A 13,865-nucleotide genomic window follows, 5' to 3' on the forward strand; every position below is an offset into this window, starting at 1 on the left:
GAAGAATAAGCCGATCCTCCTCGCCTTCCCGGACCCTGTGGAAGGCCTTTGATCGCGTACCGCATGGCCTGATCTGGCTAACACTGCGAGAGCATGGTATACCAGAATACCTTGCCAACTGAGTGCAGATGTTTTATGTAGACACACAGAAACATCCAGTGACTTTCCCCTCACTGTCGGCACTCACCAAGGTTCAGTGCTGTCACCTTCTTTGTTCATTCTAGTGATGGACGCTGTAACAGCAAATCTGCGCCGCTCCTTTCCGTGGAAGCTTCTCTATGCTAACGATGATGTCATGTTGGTCTCTGAGAGCCAGGTTGATCTGAAACGCCAAACTTAAGGATGGAGCGATCGGCTAGCGCAGTACTCCCTGCGCCTCAACATAAAGAAGGCTGAAAATACGACGTCAGATCCACAAACAATCAGAACCATTCACGTAGACGGCGAGGACCTGCCGTGGATGACAAGATTCTCATATCTTTGCTTCACAATCTTCGTTGATAATGGGCGACTTGTCGAGGAGGTCAGTGCAAGAATAACCGCAGCTTGGATGAAACAACGACCGGCGTCACTTCCGATCGGAGGATGAAAGATAATCTAAATTCGAAACTCTATCGTACTGTCATTCGACGTGCTGCGCTGTATCGTTGCGAATCTTGGTCGACTACGAATGAGGCAGAGCGTCGACTAGGCGTCATAAAGACGAAGATGCTGAGTTGTACAGCTGGCGTCGCTAAACTGGATAGCTTCTCAATTCAAATGATCAGGGAAAGATCTGGCGTTACACCGATTCAAGATAAAATTCCGCGAGAACCGTGTACGATGGTTTGGACATGCACTAAGGACAAGGGCCGAACTTCCGAGAAGACAGGTTATACATTAGAAGTCGTCGGTAGGATAATATAATCTTCCTGATGTTAGTAATCGATCTATACTGCGTTGATTTCTCAGTCTTATATCTGCACGTATCTCTGAGTGAATCGACGACTACAAGGGGTAACTCCAGGTGTCTCTCAACTTGAGCATGGTTTTGCTCCTATAGTTGAGTATTGCATAACTTCTACTACCTTGTGCCAGACTTCACTATCATCTTCCCTACCTGACCTCTCTTGATCAACTCTTGTTCACTTCCTACCTTTACGGCATCTGGTTAGTGAATCCTAGGGAGTCGTCCTTCTCTTTCTTTCGTCGATACCTTAATTCTTTAAGGATTGAAACTTCTCCATCTGATTTGTGTTAAGGGAGGATTGTTGCATAGTTGTATTTCCTTTTAAAACAATAATCACTGCCACCAATTTAAGCGCATTTGTGCGATGTCAAGAAGTGATAATGGTGGTTCGGAACTTATGTAGAAAAAAGCTTAAAATTCAGTGAATGTGAAGAAATCAAGGTTCATCTTGTTTGAATGTGCATGTCTCAAATAAGTAGGGACCTGCGTTTTTCGCGTTTCACCGACTTTTAAAAAAATCCCTAAAATGGTTGGGAAACAGTTACCTATTCGTAACGTTGTTAACAATTCGAAAATTAGACAACGTTATTTCGCGAAATAAAACGAAGTGAGACAATAACGCGAATATGTCAACTTTATCAATTTTATATGCATAATCTGCCATGTGTACGTAACTGTGTGTTAATGTGGTGGAGGATAGTGTTATGTGTGGTGTGTGAGTTGCAGATATGTTGGAGACAGCACAAACACCCAGCCCCCAGCGAATTCACGGTGTTTGCCTTCTTATAAAGGTTTTTCCACCGCCAGAATAAACAGTCGTGTCCATCACAATCTTACAAACCGGGCGAGTTGGCCGTGCGGTTAGGGGCGCGCAGCTGTGAGCTTGCATTCGGGAGATAGTGGGTTGGAACCCCACTTTCCGTAGCCCTGAAGATGGGTTTCCATGGTTTCCCATTTTCACATTAGGCACCACCTGTACCTTAATTAAGGCCATGACCGCTTCCTTCCCATTCCTAAGCCTTTCCTATCTCATCATCGCTATAAGCTTTATCTGTGTCGGTGCAACGTAAAGTAAAAAAAAAAAAAAAAAAAAAAAACTGTCTTGTTCTCTCACTCACTCAACTCGACTCATGGGCGTGCGTCATTCTGCTTAAGAAGCTGGTCAGTAACAGTTTTATTTTCTCTCTGTGTTCTGTTACGGCTAGTATTATGTCCTTAAAACACTAAAACTATGGTAATAAAATGATTAAAAATAACGCGAAATTCTAAAAAATAACGCGAAATTCTTAAAAGAATAACCCCGATTTCCACCAAAACATGAAACAAAACACGCAGGTCCCTACTTATAAGATCAAGGCGTACACAAAGCACCCACATATTTCCCTGCGTCTATGCCAATAGAACTTCTCGGTCAATGTAGGTTATCTCCTAGGTCCAATGACTTGTGCTTGACCTCAGCATAAGAGTGCATTCATATATTGTGTAATGAAGAGTTTCTATCGGAGAGCGAAGGAAGATAAAGGACCAAAGGGACACGCCTTTTCCTAAAATTAGACCATAATTTTTCGATCAGCATTCATATAGCTACTAGGGAGGGACAGGAAGTGTTTCTGCTTGCGCGCTTCATGATTGACGTAAGGGGCGCTGGAAAGAATAGAGTACTGTACAGTGAAACAAATCTCTAACGGACATCATCGGCTCCGATATTCATTGTGAAAGGTATTCGCTTAATAAAGACTATTCGAAAACACCGTGTGTAAGATAGTGCTTTCTTACAATTAAACGAGAAAAACATGTAATTCAAAATATTTAGGGTCGACTCGTTTGAATGCTTGTTGGGTATTCAGCCCGAAGGCTGGTTTGATCCTCCACAGCTCCACCAACAGCTGTCATAGATAGTCCAGAGGTCACTGAAGAGGCATAGTGGGGAAATAAGGAGTGAGGTAATTTCCCATTACTTTCCTCACCGAGCCAGAAGTTGCTGTTACATATCAGTCTGCCAAACCCACAGAAATGCATGCGACAATCGACCCTATGAGCGATATTTTCACACCATTCGTAACAGGGACTGGCTCCATAAGGAATGGTATTACTAGCATCGCTCATACCTCGGTCACTTTCATACTGTCAAAGCTAAGGATGAGACTTCTGCCGTTCCCGTGGTGTAGGGGTAGCGAGGCCCCGGGTTCGATTCCCGGCCAGGTCATGAATTTTTACCTGGACCTGAGGGCTGGTTCGAGGTCTACTCAGCCTACGTGATTAGAATTGAGGAGCTATCTGACGGTGAGATAGCGGCCCCGGTCTAGAAAACCGAGACGATTCGTTGTACTGACCACACGACACCTCGTAATCTGCAGGCCTTCGGGCTAAGCAGTGGTCGCTTGGTAGGCCAAGGCCCTTCAAGGGATGTAGTGCCATGAGGTTTTGTTTGGTTTTAAGGATGAGACAGATAGAGCAATGAAAGTAACAAATTTATTGTAGTCCATACCAGAAATTAAAAGGCGTATGGCTTTTAGTGCAGGGAGGTGTCCGAGGACATGTTCGGCTTGCCAGGTGCAGGTCTTTTGATATAACGTACGTAGGTGACCTGTGCGTCGTGATGAAGATTAAACTATGATGAAGACGACACACATACCCAGTCCCCGTGCCAGCGGAATTATCCAATGCTGGTTAAAATTCGCGACCCTGCCGTGAATCAAACCCGGAACCCCTGTGACCAAAGGCCAGCACGCTAACCATTTAGCGATGGAGCCTGACAGTCCATACCAAAAGACATAGTGCACCGTAAACACTACATCTCGCCAGCATTATCATCCGAGTTGATTCACTCCTTTTTGGAGGAACTTCCACTAACTGAAGTACCAACAACAGAGGGATTAACTTCGGAATTATTGTCTTGTTGTGCTCGTTTGGTGGCCTTAACCGTCAAGGCGTCAAGTCTGTATGGTCTGAAACCGTGGTTCGAGTTTCGTTGGTGAAAAAAGGTCTCCATCAGTGTGTTGGCCGGCAGGAAGGAGATGTGGTGGTATACAAATCACTAGATTGCATGCCATAATCCTGAATTCAATTCCTAAACTTCTCCGCTATATTCATGTGGAGTGAAGGCATATGACGTTGGCTGATGGTGATTCGTCGTCGGATGATGACGTTAAGCTTCGAGCAGACCCCTTGGTGTTATTGGAGAAGGAGTAGTCTCTGTGTCAACACCGGGTTTCATCCTCTTCCTACCTCATTATCGTCGTCCCATATCCGGACGGATTTGTATTACCTGTTAATTATGTCTGAAGTGGATATTTGTAGATTTCTTTATTGTGACGCTGATTGATATTTTACGATTTTTTTTACAACTTGTTGTACGTCGCACCGACACATTATGGCGGCGATGGGATAGGAAAGGGATATGAGTGGGAAGGAAGTGACAGTGGCCGTAATTAGGGGACAGTCCCAGCGTCTGCCTGGTGTGAAAATAAGAAACCACTGAAAACCACCTTCAGAGCTGCCGACAGTGGGGTTAGAACCCACGATCTCCCGGATGATTTAACGTTATTGTTGTGTGTTGAATTTACCTAGCGACCATTCACCGTTCAGCTCTTGTAGTGTGCAGACCTGTTTTCCAATCTTTCGTGCAACAGCAGCGACGTGTAAGCCTCTTTATTGCTGTCGAGGCGGGACTTTAACTGCTACATTTATTGTTCCAGTTCTGCACCCCTCTGGATACAAGGTCGTCGTCGTTAGCGTACATGGAATACCCCATAGTTCGTAGTGCAGAGGCTTGAATTAAGGACTAGCAAATGGTCAGTCACAAGGGTATGTGAGGTCTAAAACAGTCACCTCTAGCCACTGTTGCGTGGCTCGAGATAAATATGTGGCGAAATCCACCGAACGTTTCATATCTGAAAAACAATGTTACCTCACTATTTAGATTTCGTTCGCCGTGAGTGTAGCCATGTTGAAACACTGAATCCCATGAGATCTCCGAAGTTAGGCAACACTTGGCTTGTTAGCTCACGTGTTGGACGAAAACAATCACTCTACCGCAAGTTAACTCCGACTCAGGATAGCTGCTCAGTAGCCTGTCAGGGATCGCAAACGTCCAGGTTTGCAGCCCTGTTTATTGGGGTTGGCAAAACAGAAAACAGAATGTCCTTCCTGACGCCAGCGCAATGAGTGGGATAAATTCAACATATTGTGTATGTTTGTATAGTGGTTCGTAGTGTGGTCTGTGTTAAGACGAACACAAACACTCAGTCCTAGAGAATTCAGTCCCCCCCAAGAATCGAAACTAGGGCCTTCTGGACCGAAGGCCAGCACACTGGAAATTCATATAAGGAACCAGACTTTTAAAATCTAGCACTCAGAGTGAAAATAGTGTTCAGTGCTATCCAGATTTTTAAAAGAGAAACATTATTATAAGGTTAGATATAACGTAAACTGGGACCCATGATTGAACTAATATTCCTTTCTCGTGAAAATAGGGATACAAGCTTGCTTGCTTTGTTCTGATTTTGTTGAATGTTAACTGGAGGATATTACACTAAAGCTCACACAACGGAAATGACGTCATTGGAAAGAACTGATGCATGCGGAGCGCGATCCTTGTATCATCTTGGTAACAAGCACTACTCAGTATTCTTCACCGTCTTCTTGTTGGTTTACGAACTGCTCAACTCCTCATGAGCAGTCATTATATTTACAATAGACTTATTGTTGAACCTTCATTCATTTTTGTCATTTTTATAAACGAGTTTGTTATAAAACCGTAAGACCTTTATTTCGTTGATGTACCAAGAGGACAAACATTAAAAGTTAACAAGACAGTAATTCTTATACAAACAGTTCTAAGAAAAATAATTCTAAAGTATTCTACTATGATTTTCAATCGCATATATAATTTTCCACCAAGTAGATCTTCTGAGAGGGGGCCCTGGGTTCGATTCCCGGCCAGGTCAGGGATTTTTGCCTGCATCTAATGGCTGGTTTGAGGTCCACTCAGCCTGTGTGATTGCAATTAAGAAGCTGCCTGACGGTGAGATAGGGCCTACGGCCAAGAACAACGGCCGAGAGGATTCATCGTGTCGACCACACGAGACCTCGCAATCTACAGGCCTTTGGGCTGAGCAGCGGTCGCTTGGTAGACCATGGCCCTTCGGGGCTGTTGCGTCATGGTTTTTTAATTTTAGATCTGGGAGAGTACGTATATGCTGTTGTTGTATGTTGTATCATGTAGAAGGCTTGACATCCTGGTTGTCAGCCATGCATAGTACGAGTTCCGCATTGTGCTATTTTGTGAAAGATGCAGTATGTCTGCATCTGTCTCACAGCACAGACCGGAGCAAAATGTCTCAGTCTCACTTATGGCTGTCACAATATCGTGGGCCGTTCGTCATTAAGGGCTAAAGGGGTTAGCCCCACCAGATTTTCGGATGTAAAGAGTTTAGAAATGTATTATTTATATTTTAGATAATTAATTTAATTACACCAGATTAATATCTGAGTACCACTGTTCTGAAGTAATTAATGATATGAGAAAATGAAAGTATGATTGTATTACACGTTTTCTACGTTGTCTTGACACAGGGGCTAATTCGCTGTCAGTCCTCACAGTAAGTACTGGAAACTGTTTTGAAGGTCAGTGAAACTTTGAGGGAGTAAAAGTTTCAATGCATTTTAAAATGTCAAGCTAGGGGCTAACTCTGATATGCCCGCAATAAAAAAGGACAACATAGACGAAGCTGTAGCGGCGAGTGTTATGGCGATGTTATTGCAAACTCACTTGTATTTTTCTAACCTCATGTAACATGTTCTGGTAATCATTCACAGAGTGAAGCTTTCGACACGTTTCGATTTTAGTTTACAGTTCACTTTTAGCAGTTGCAGAGTGGAGAGCGTAAGTTCTGTCTCACAGCACAACGGTGATTAACTGATTAGTATGTATAGCGTTTAAAATAGTGAATAGTTTGCACCGTAGAAGAATCGACGAGCGCAGTTCCTTTATAAATGAGGTAGGCCCTCACTTTTAATTATCTTATTATTAACATGCATTAGAATCAAGCATGCCTAACTCCTACTGTTACTGGCAATAAAAATGTATTGACAAGGTTTAATATGGGTGTATTTGCAACAGCAGAAGAAACAAAAACTACATTACTACTACTACTACTACTACTACTATTGTCCGGCTCCATGGCTAAATGGTTAGCGTGCTGGCCTTTTGTCAGTGGGGTCCCGGGTTCGATTCCCGACAGGGTCGGGAATTTTAACCATAATTGGTTAATTTCTCTGGTATGGGGGCTGGGTGTATGTGTCGTCCATCATCATTTCATCCTCATCACGACGCGCAGGTCGCCTACGGGATTAAAATCAAAAGACCTGCATCTGGCGAGCCGAACTTGTCTTCGGACACTCCCGACACTAAAAACCATACGCCATTTCATTTTCACTACTATTATTATTCTCTTCCTTTCTCTTCTTTCTCCTTCATCCCCATAATGCTTGTCGCCATTGCCTTTACTGTGTTCCAGGCAAGCGGGCTCTCCAACATGTTCTGGACCAGATTCTCTGGTGTGAGTCGTCGGCCAAGTTGTTGGCAGGCTTTCCTTCGCTCTTCTTCCCATCGAACACAGTAGAAAAAAGTGTGTTCTACTGTATCCCTTTCAGAACAGTACCAACAACCATCTCCCTGCGTCTTTCCCATCTTCATGGCGTATACGCCAAATCTTCCATGTCCTGTCAGGATCTGCGACAGATAGTAATCTACCTGCCGATGTCTACATTTAAGCCAGCCTCCTATGTCAGGTATTAGCTTTTTTATCCTTCGGCCAACATCGGTTGTGCCATCCCATTCTGATGTCATGCCGTCAAGCAGTGCCAGAATGGGCTGAGTGAAGCAAGGCCCCACACCGCTGGCTGCGCAGAAGCGTGTGACTGGGGAAGGCATGTCCATGCGCGTACCGCCATGTTGCGGGCACTCCTCAGCTTGACGAGGAGATCGTATGGAATTCATGCATGAACTTACATTTCGCACATATGAAAACACCCGCCCTAGTAAATTAATGACAGCATATACCGACTACCGTGTAAACACACAATAAATATACTTAATATCAAGACCGTGGTGATATTAAAAGGTACTTCTGTATAAAAAAACTGAACAATCTACACAAATCCTTTGGATAGCCCATAGGTGGCGCACATGAAAATAAAAAAAGAAACCTTTGGGAAACTGAATAAGAAGACTGAAAAATACTCTACTACAAAAGTAAATATATATAAATAAACACATATTTGAATTTCAGTTCCCGAAAACAGAAAAAAAACAGTATACAGTCCTACGGGTACCTCATAAATGATAATGTCGATCATTTTAATATAAGGGTCATGTTGTAACTGTTTTGTATGAACATTCGGAACAGATACATGTAATTGAAACCTAGGCTCTACACTTTTGATTTATTGAAAATACGAAGACATGTTCAAATGACAGCAGTCTACAACTTAAGTACGATTATATATCGTGAGATAAAAATTGCCTGTCTTTTAGCAGACTGGAGGGCACATTAAATATTTAAAAACTCCTGTACCTACAGCTATAATCTTCAATATCCACAAAAAGGAAACCTGTGAAATAAAATCTTTCTATGAATGGTACATAGCTTATGATTCCTCTTTTATAAGTCATTACAGCAAATATTACTCAATTCTCTGAACATATTGTTTAAAAAGTACATAACAGCAGAAATCTATCTAAAACGATCAGATACATATTTTTGTCATTTTCTGAATATGAAATGCCGGCTCCGCTGTGTAGGGGTAGCTTGTCTACCTGTGACCCGCGGTTCAATCCCCGGTCAGGTCAGAGATTTTTACCTGAATCTGAGAGCTGGTTCGAATTCCACTCATCCTACGTGATTACAATTGCAAAACTATCTGACGGTGAGATAACGGCCGAGAGGATTCGTCGTGCTCACCACACGACACCTCGTGCAGGCTTTCAGGCTGAGCAGCGGTCGCTTCGTAGGCCATGGAGTTTGGTTTGGTTCGGATATGAAATAACGTAATTGGATTGGTAGAAGTTAAATTGTCATTTCTATGTGATTTGGACTTAGGTAATTGCTGCCTGACATTCATTACACTGGCGCTAGTCTGCCTCTATTGTGTATTTCTTAAAATGAAATAAATGTCTAGAGTTAGTCTCAGTTTCTCTGAGTCGTTTAGGCTTAAGTAAGAAAGTAGAGGCGCGCGGCTGTGAGCTTGCATCCGGGAGATAGTAGGTTCGAATCCCACTATCGGCAGCCCTGAAAATGGTTTTCCGTGGTTTCCCATTTTCACACCAGGCAAATGCTGGGGCTGTACCTTAATTAAGGCCACGGCCGCTTCCTTCCAACTCCTAGGCCTTTCCTATCCCATCGTCGCCATAAGACCTATCTGTGTCGGTGCGACGTAAAGCCCCTAGCAAAAAGAAAAGAAAGTTATAATTTAAGATGTGAAACCCTCCTCATAATATTATCTTTTTAAAAACCCGCATTACTGCTTTTACAAACTCAATCTGAATTAACATTATCTGAGCACAAATAAAAATTGAAAGTGCATTCTAATTTTTCTCAAATATGGGCACCATGATTTACACCAGAAAAAATGAAGTGGAATGCAAAACACTTGCAAAAAGATTAATATCATAGTTAAACACTCATTCTGGTTAGCGTTTTCTAATACAGACTAGGATTGACAAGTTTATAATGAGCTTTATTTAGACTTTATACTGTCATTCCATTCCTGACCCAGTAGAATGCCTGGAAACAGGCTGTGGATTTTCATTTTTATTCTCATTGTCAAATTTTTATGGAATAGCGTATTAACAATTGTATTCTTTTATTATAAAGCAAGCGTAAAAAAAATTGAGAACTTAAGATATACGATACTAATAAATCATTTTTCAGTTAATTTATAATAATTTGAAGCAGTACTTTACCCTAATATTAAAAGCGTCATATCAAGCTTTATCAATCACGTCCTACGGATTCTAGACCCAGGTTTATCAAATTTGTAATAACGGTAGGTCTACACAGTCTGTATGATATTCACGTAGTCTTTTTCAGAACAGCTGTTTAGTTCTAAACAATTATCCCCAATGAATTGGAAAAGGGAAAACAAGAAAAAGAAGAAGCCTACAAATTCTAAATTTCATGTCCTTCTGCTCTCTGAATCATCCACCCTATAACCTGTTTAGTTCTCGATTATGGTAATTGAAAGTTATTTTATAACAATTCAATTTCTACTCGCATGTGAAAAGAAATACCAGATCCCTTCTGATAACAATCTGTACAAATGAAGGCTGCACACGAATTCACATTCGTGAATACCTTTCTATTCCACACGTAAGGCCTAACTTTATGCCTAATATTGCCGATCAGTTTAACTACCGTAATGTGTAAGCTCCCACATTTCTTGACAATATTTTACAATATATTACCACTCCGTCACATATAATACTACAACAGATCCACTATCAGACATGGTTAAAATCGAAAACATGCACGGGACTGTAAACATTACCACGTGCTACCCATGCATTCGAAGCTGAAGCGCCCACAACATGGCGATGCGCGAAAGTGTTCAATATTCCACATAGCATCAGCGCACTCTGTGAGTCTAGATCAACGAGCACAGAATAACATAGAGATGGCAATGCCTACCGCAATGCATTGGCTCGCTGAAGCCGAGTTTTGCGCGCATCGCCATGTTGGCATTACCAGCCGTGCTAGTTAATTCCTATCCGAGTCTGTCATTTTAAAAGATTTCTGTAACATTATTTCATTTGTTAACGTATCTAACGCAGTAGAAAAGTACCTTAGTCGTAATAAGCACGGGACAGCCCAGAACACTGTTTTAATCGCAGTACCGGTAGTTTAAAAGTCGGAAATACGAGCTCAAATAGCCTGTTATTATATCAGATTATATTTAGCTCAAACAAATTGCCGATTTGCAAGGTGCAGCTCAGAATAATGGAACATTTTCATAAAGACCTATTTTAGAGAAAGAATAAGACAGGTTATGGACCATGAATATTTATACAGATACCATATACAGTACAAATCCACTCAAAATTTCATATACAATAAAAATATACACAGTCTTTAGGCTTATAAATAAAATAATAGACGGTCAATAATAAAGATATCCTGGAAGACCAGTAAGTATGAGGTAAATAGGCCTAATTATTATAGAAGTGTTGAGCCAAGTAAATCATATAAAAAAATAGATAAATATTTTTACATTAGTACACTTGATGAAATTAATTAATTCATCTCAAGGATTATTTTGTAATGTATGCATACATACATACCTACATACATACATACATTATCATTATAGACTTATGCCTTTCAGCACAGCCCATTCCCTCAGCCTTACGACACACAATGAAGTACGATCAAAATCACTTTCAGTAAAGTGAGCTGAACATATGGTGCTGAAAGGTGCGGGGGACCAATTTTCCCTTCGTATAACTCTTATCCACTTCTTCCGTCGTTCATTATCTTTAGGAAAACTGTAAATGATAAAGGGGCTTCTTAACCTATACTGCATGTGCAAGTGGAAGACAATTCGGCACTGAATATTCGCAAAAACATATTGCTTACCTGTGAAAAGTTATCCCTGGTATTTTCTTTGAAGCTCTGTTTGCACATCCATACGCTACACAAGTCGGCATTTTAAAATCATAACACAACTTCCTTTATTTACTTCACACGTGGCGCACTGTTCACTTACTTACACTAACCGGTCTCCAATGTTTTGGTACAAACAACATGGCGGCCGCTTGTGTCCACTGACTTCAACTCAGACGACACATTGCCATCTCTATGTTATTCTGTGCTCGGTGGTCTAGATAAGTAATATTAAAGTCTTTGGAGTGAAGCGGGCAGGGGTTTCTAGTTGGTGAAAATCCAACTCCCACACAGAGTGGTGTCTTTAAAAGATTTTCCCCTGCCACAACAAAACTACTACTACTACCACTACTACTACTACTACTACTACTACTACTACTACTACTAATCACATTAGCCCCACCTGCCATTTAAGCCACGAGCCGCTACCGCACAATATGTAAGCTGCTGTGATATGGGTTCTACTGAGAAATAACATTCATAGGGCCAGTGGTGCTGCAATAGCACCTTGTGAGTCAGTGGGGAAAGCTGTAGCAAACTACCTCGCTCTTGATCAAGCACTGTACGCCTAATTCTGGCGCCGTTATCGGTGTTTGAGGTTTCACTGTAACCACATAACCTTTGGTAGTGCTTTTTGAGGATCCAACCAGCCTTCAGGCTGAAGACTTGACTCACAGTATCATCCTTCTTTACTCTAATAAACGAAGTGAAAGAGTTCCAAACCTTCAAACATGGAACACCCAGCTCGATAGCTGCAATCGTTTAAGTGAGGCCAGTATCCAGTATTCGGGAGATAGTGGATTCGAACCCCACTGTCGGCAGCCTTGAAGATGGTTTTCCGTGGTTTCCCATTTTCACACCAGGCAAATGCTGGGGCTGTAACTTAATTAAGGCCACGGCCGCTTCTTTCCCACTCCTAGCTACTTCCTGTCCAATCGTCGCCATAAGACCTATCTGTGTCGGTGCGACGTAAAGCAACTTGCAAGAAAAAGAGCATGGAACATATTGCCAAAAGCAAAGGACAATGAAAGAATTAAAAGCCGGTATAATGTCCCGTAGGAGTTCCTATACGTGCCAGTAATTCTACCGACACGAACCTGGCATACGCTCAAATACCGCCGGACTGAGCCGGGACTGAATGCGGCAACTTGAGTTCAGAAAGCAAGCACTGTACCATCTGAGCTATTCCTCCCGGCTGAGGTAGGAGGAGAACAAGTATTGACCAAGGGAGTTCGGATAGGACGGGGCGAGTTCGCCGTGCGGTTACAGGCGCACAGCTGTGAGCTTGCATCCGGGAGATAGTGGGTTCGAGCCCAACTGTCGGCAGCTCTAAAGATGGTTTTCCGTGGTTTCCCATTTTCACACAAGGCAAGTGCTGGGGCTGTACCTTAATTTAGGCCACGGTCGCTTCCTTCCCTCTCCTAGGCCTTTCCTATCCCGGTGTAAAACACGTTGTAAAAAATAAAAAGGAGGATCGGATAGGAGAGATGAAAAAGCCTCCATGGCTCCGGCGGCAGCGCATCGGCCTCTCGCCGCTAGGTTCCGTGGTTGAAATCCCGGTCACTCCATGTGCGATATGTACTGGACAAAGCGGAGGCGGGACAGGTTTTTCTCCGGGTACTCCGTTTTCCCCTGTCATCTTTCATTCCTAAACACTCTCCACTAACATTTAATTTCATCTGTCAGTCATTAATCATTGCCCCAAAGGAGTGCGACAGGCTTCGGCAGCCGGCACGCTTCCTGTCCTCGCCGCTAGATTGGGGCTTCATTCATTCCATCCCTGACCCGTTCACTGACTGGAAAACAGGTTGTAGATTTTCATTCATTCAGGAGAGATGAAAACTAGGAGCTTAGCAGAAGTAAGTGGAAGCAATGCGAGAATCAGCTGGAGAACCCGTGGTCGCCTTACTACGCTCTCAAGTTGACAGCCCTTGGTGGATGTATGTTCCATCTTTCCTGTGAAACGTCACACTTGTCCTTGATTGTTGATGGGTGATATATAAGCATTTAGGATGACCGAGTAACTTATTATTTAGACAATACTTTTTATGGTATCTTCTGTCTGAAGTGTTTCTAAATCCTTCACTTAGAAATGTAGAAGATAAGGACACAACTTCATACATGGATAGTTGTTATCTTGAGAAGCGTATTGCAGGGAGATCCACAGTTCATCAACAGTGCAAGACAAATCCAAGTCAGTCCGAGGTACTCACAACACACGTTAGGACGGTACACCAGCTTCGTCTGACATT

General features: G+C 42.5%; 1 protein-coding gene across 3 annotated transcripts in view; it reads left to right on the forward strand.

Moving 5' to 3' along the window:
- The window catches only part of LOC136873821 (putative phosphatidate phosphatase), a 337,454-nt gene that overhangs the window by 104,639 nt on the left and 218,950 nt on the right, over positions 1-13,865 (forward strand). The gene's annotated exons all lie outside the window — the stretch shown is intronic.

Source organism: Anabrus simplex, chromosome 5, assembly GCF_040414725.1.
Source record: "Anabrus simplex isolate iqAnaSimp1 chromosome 5, ASM4041472v1, whole genome shotgun sequence".
Classification (NCBI taxonomy): Eukaryota; Metazoa; Arthropoda; class Insecta; order Orthoptera; family Tettigoniidae; genus Anabrus; species Anabrus simplex.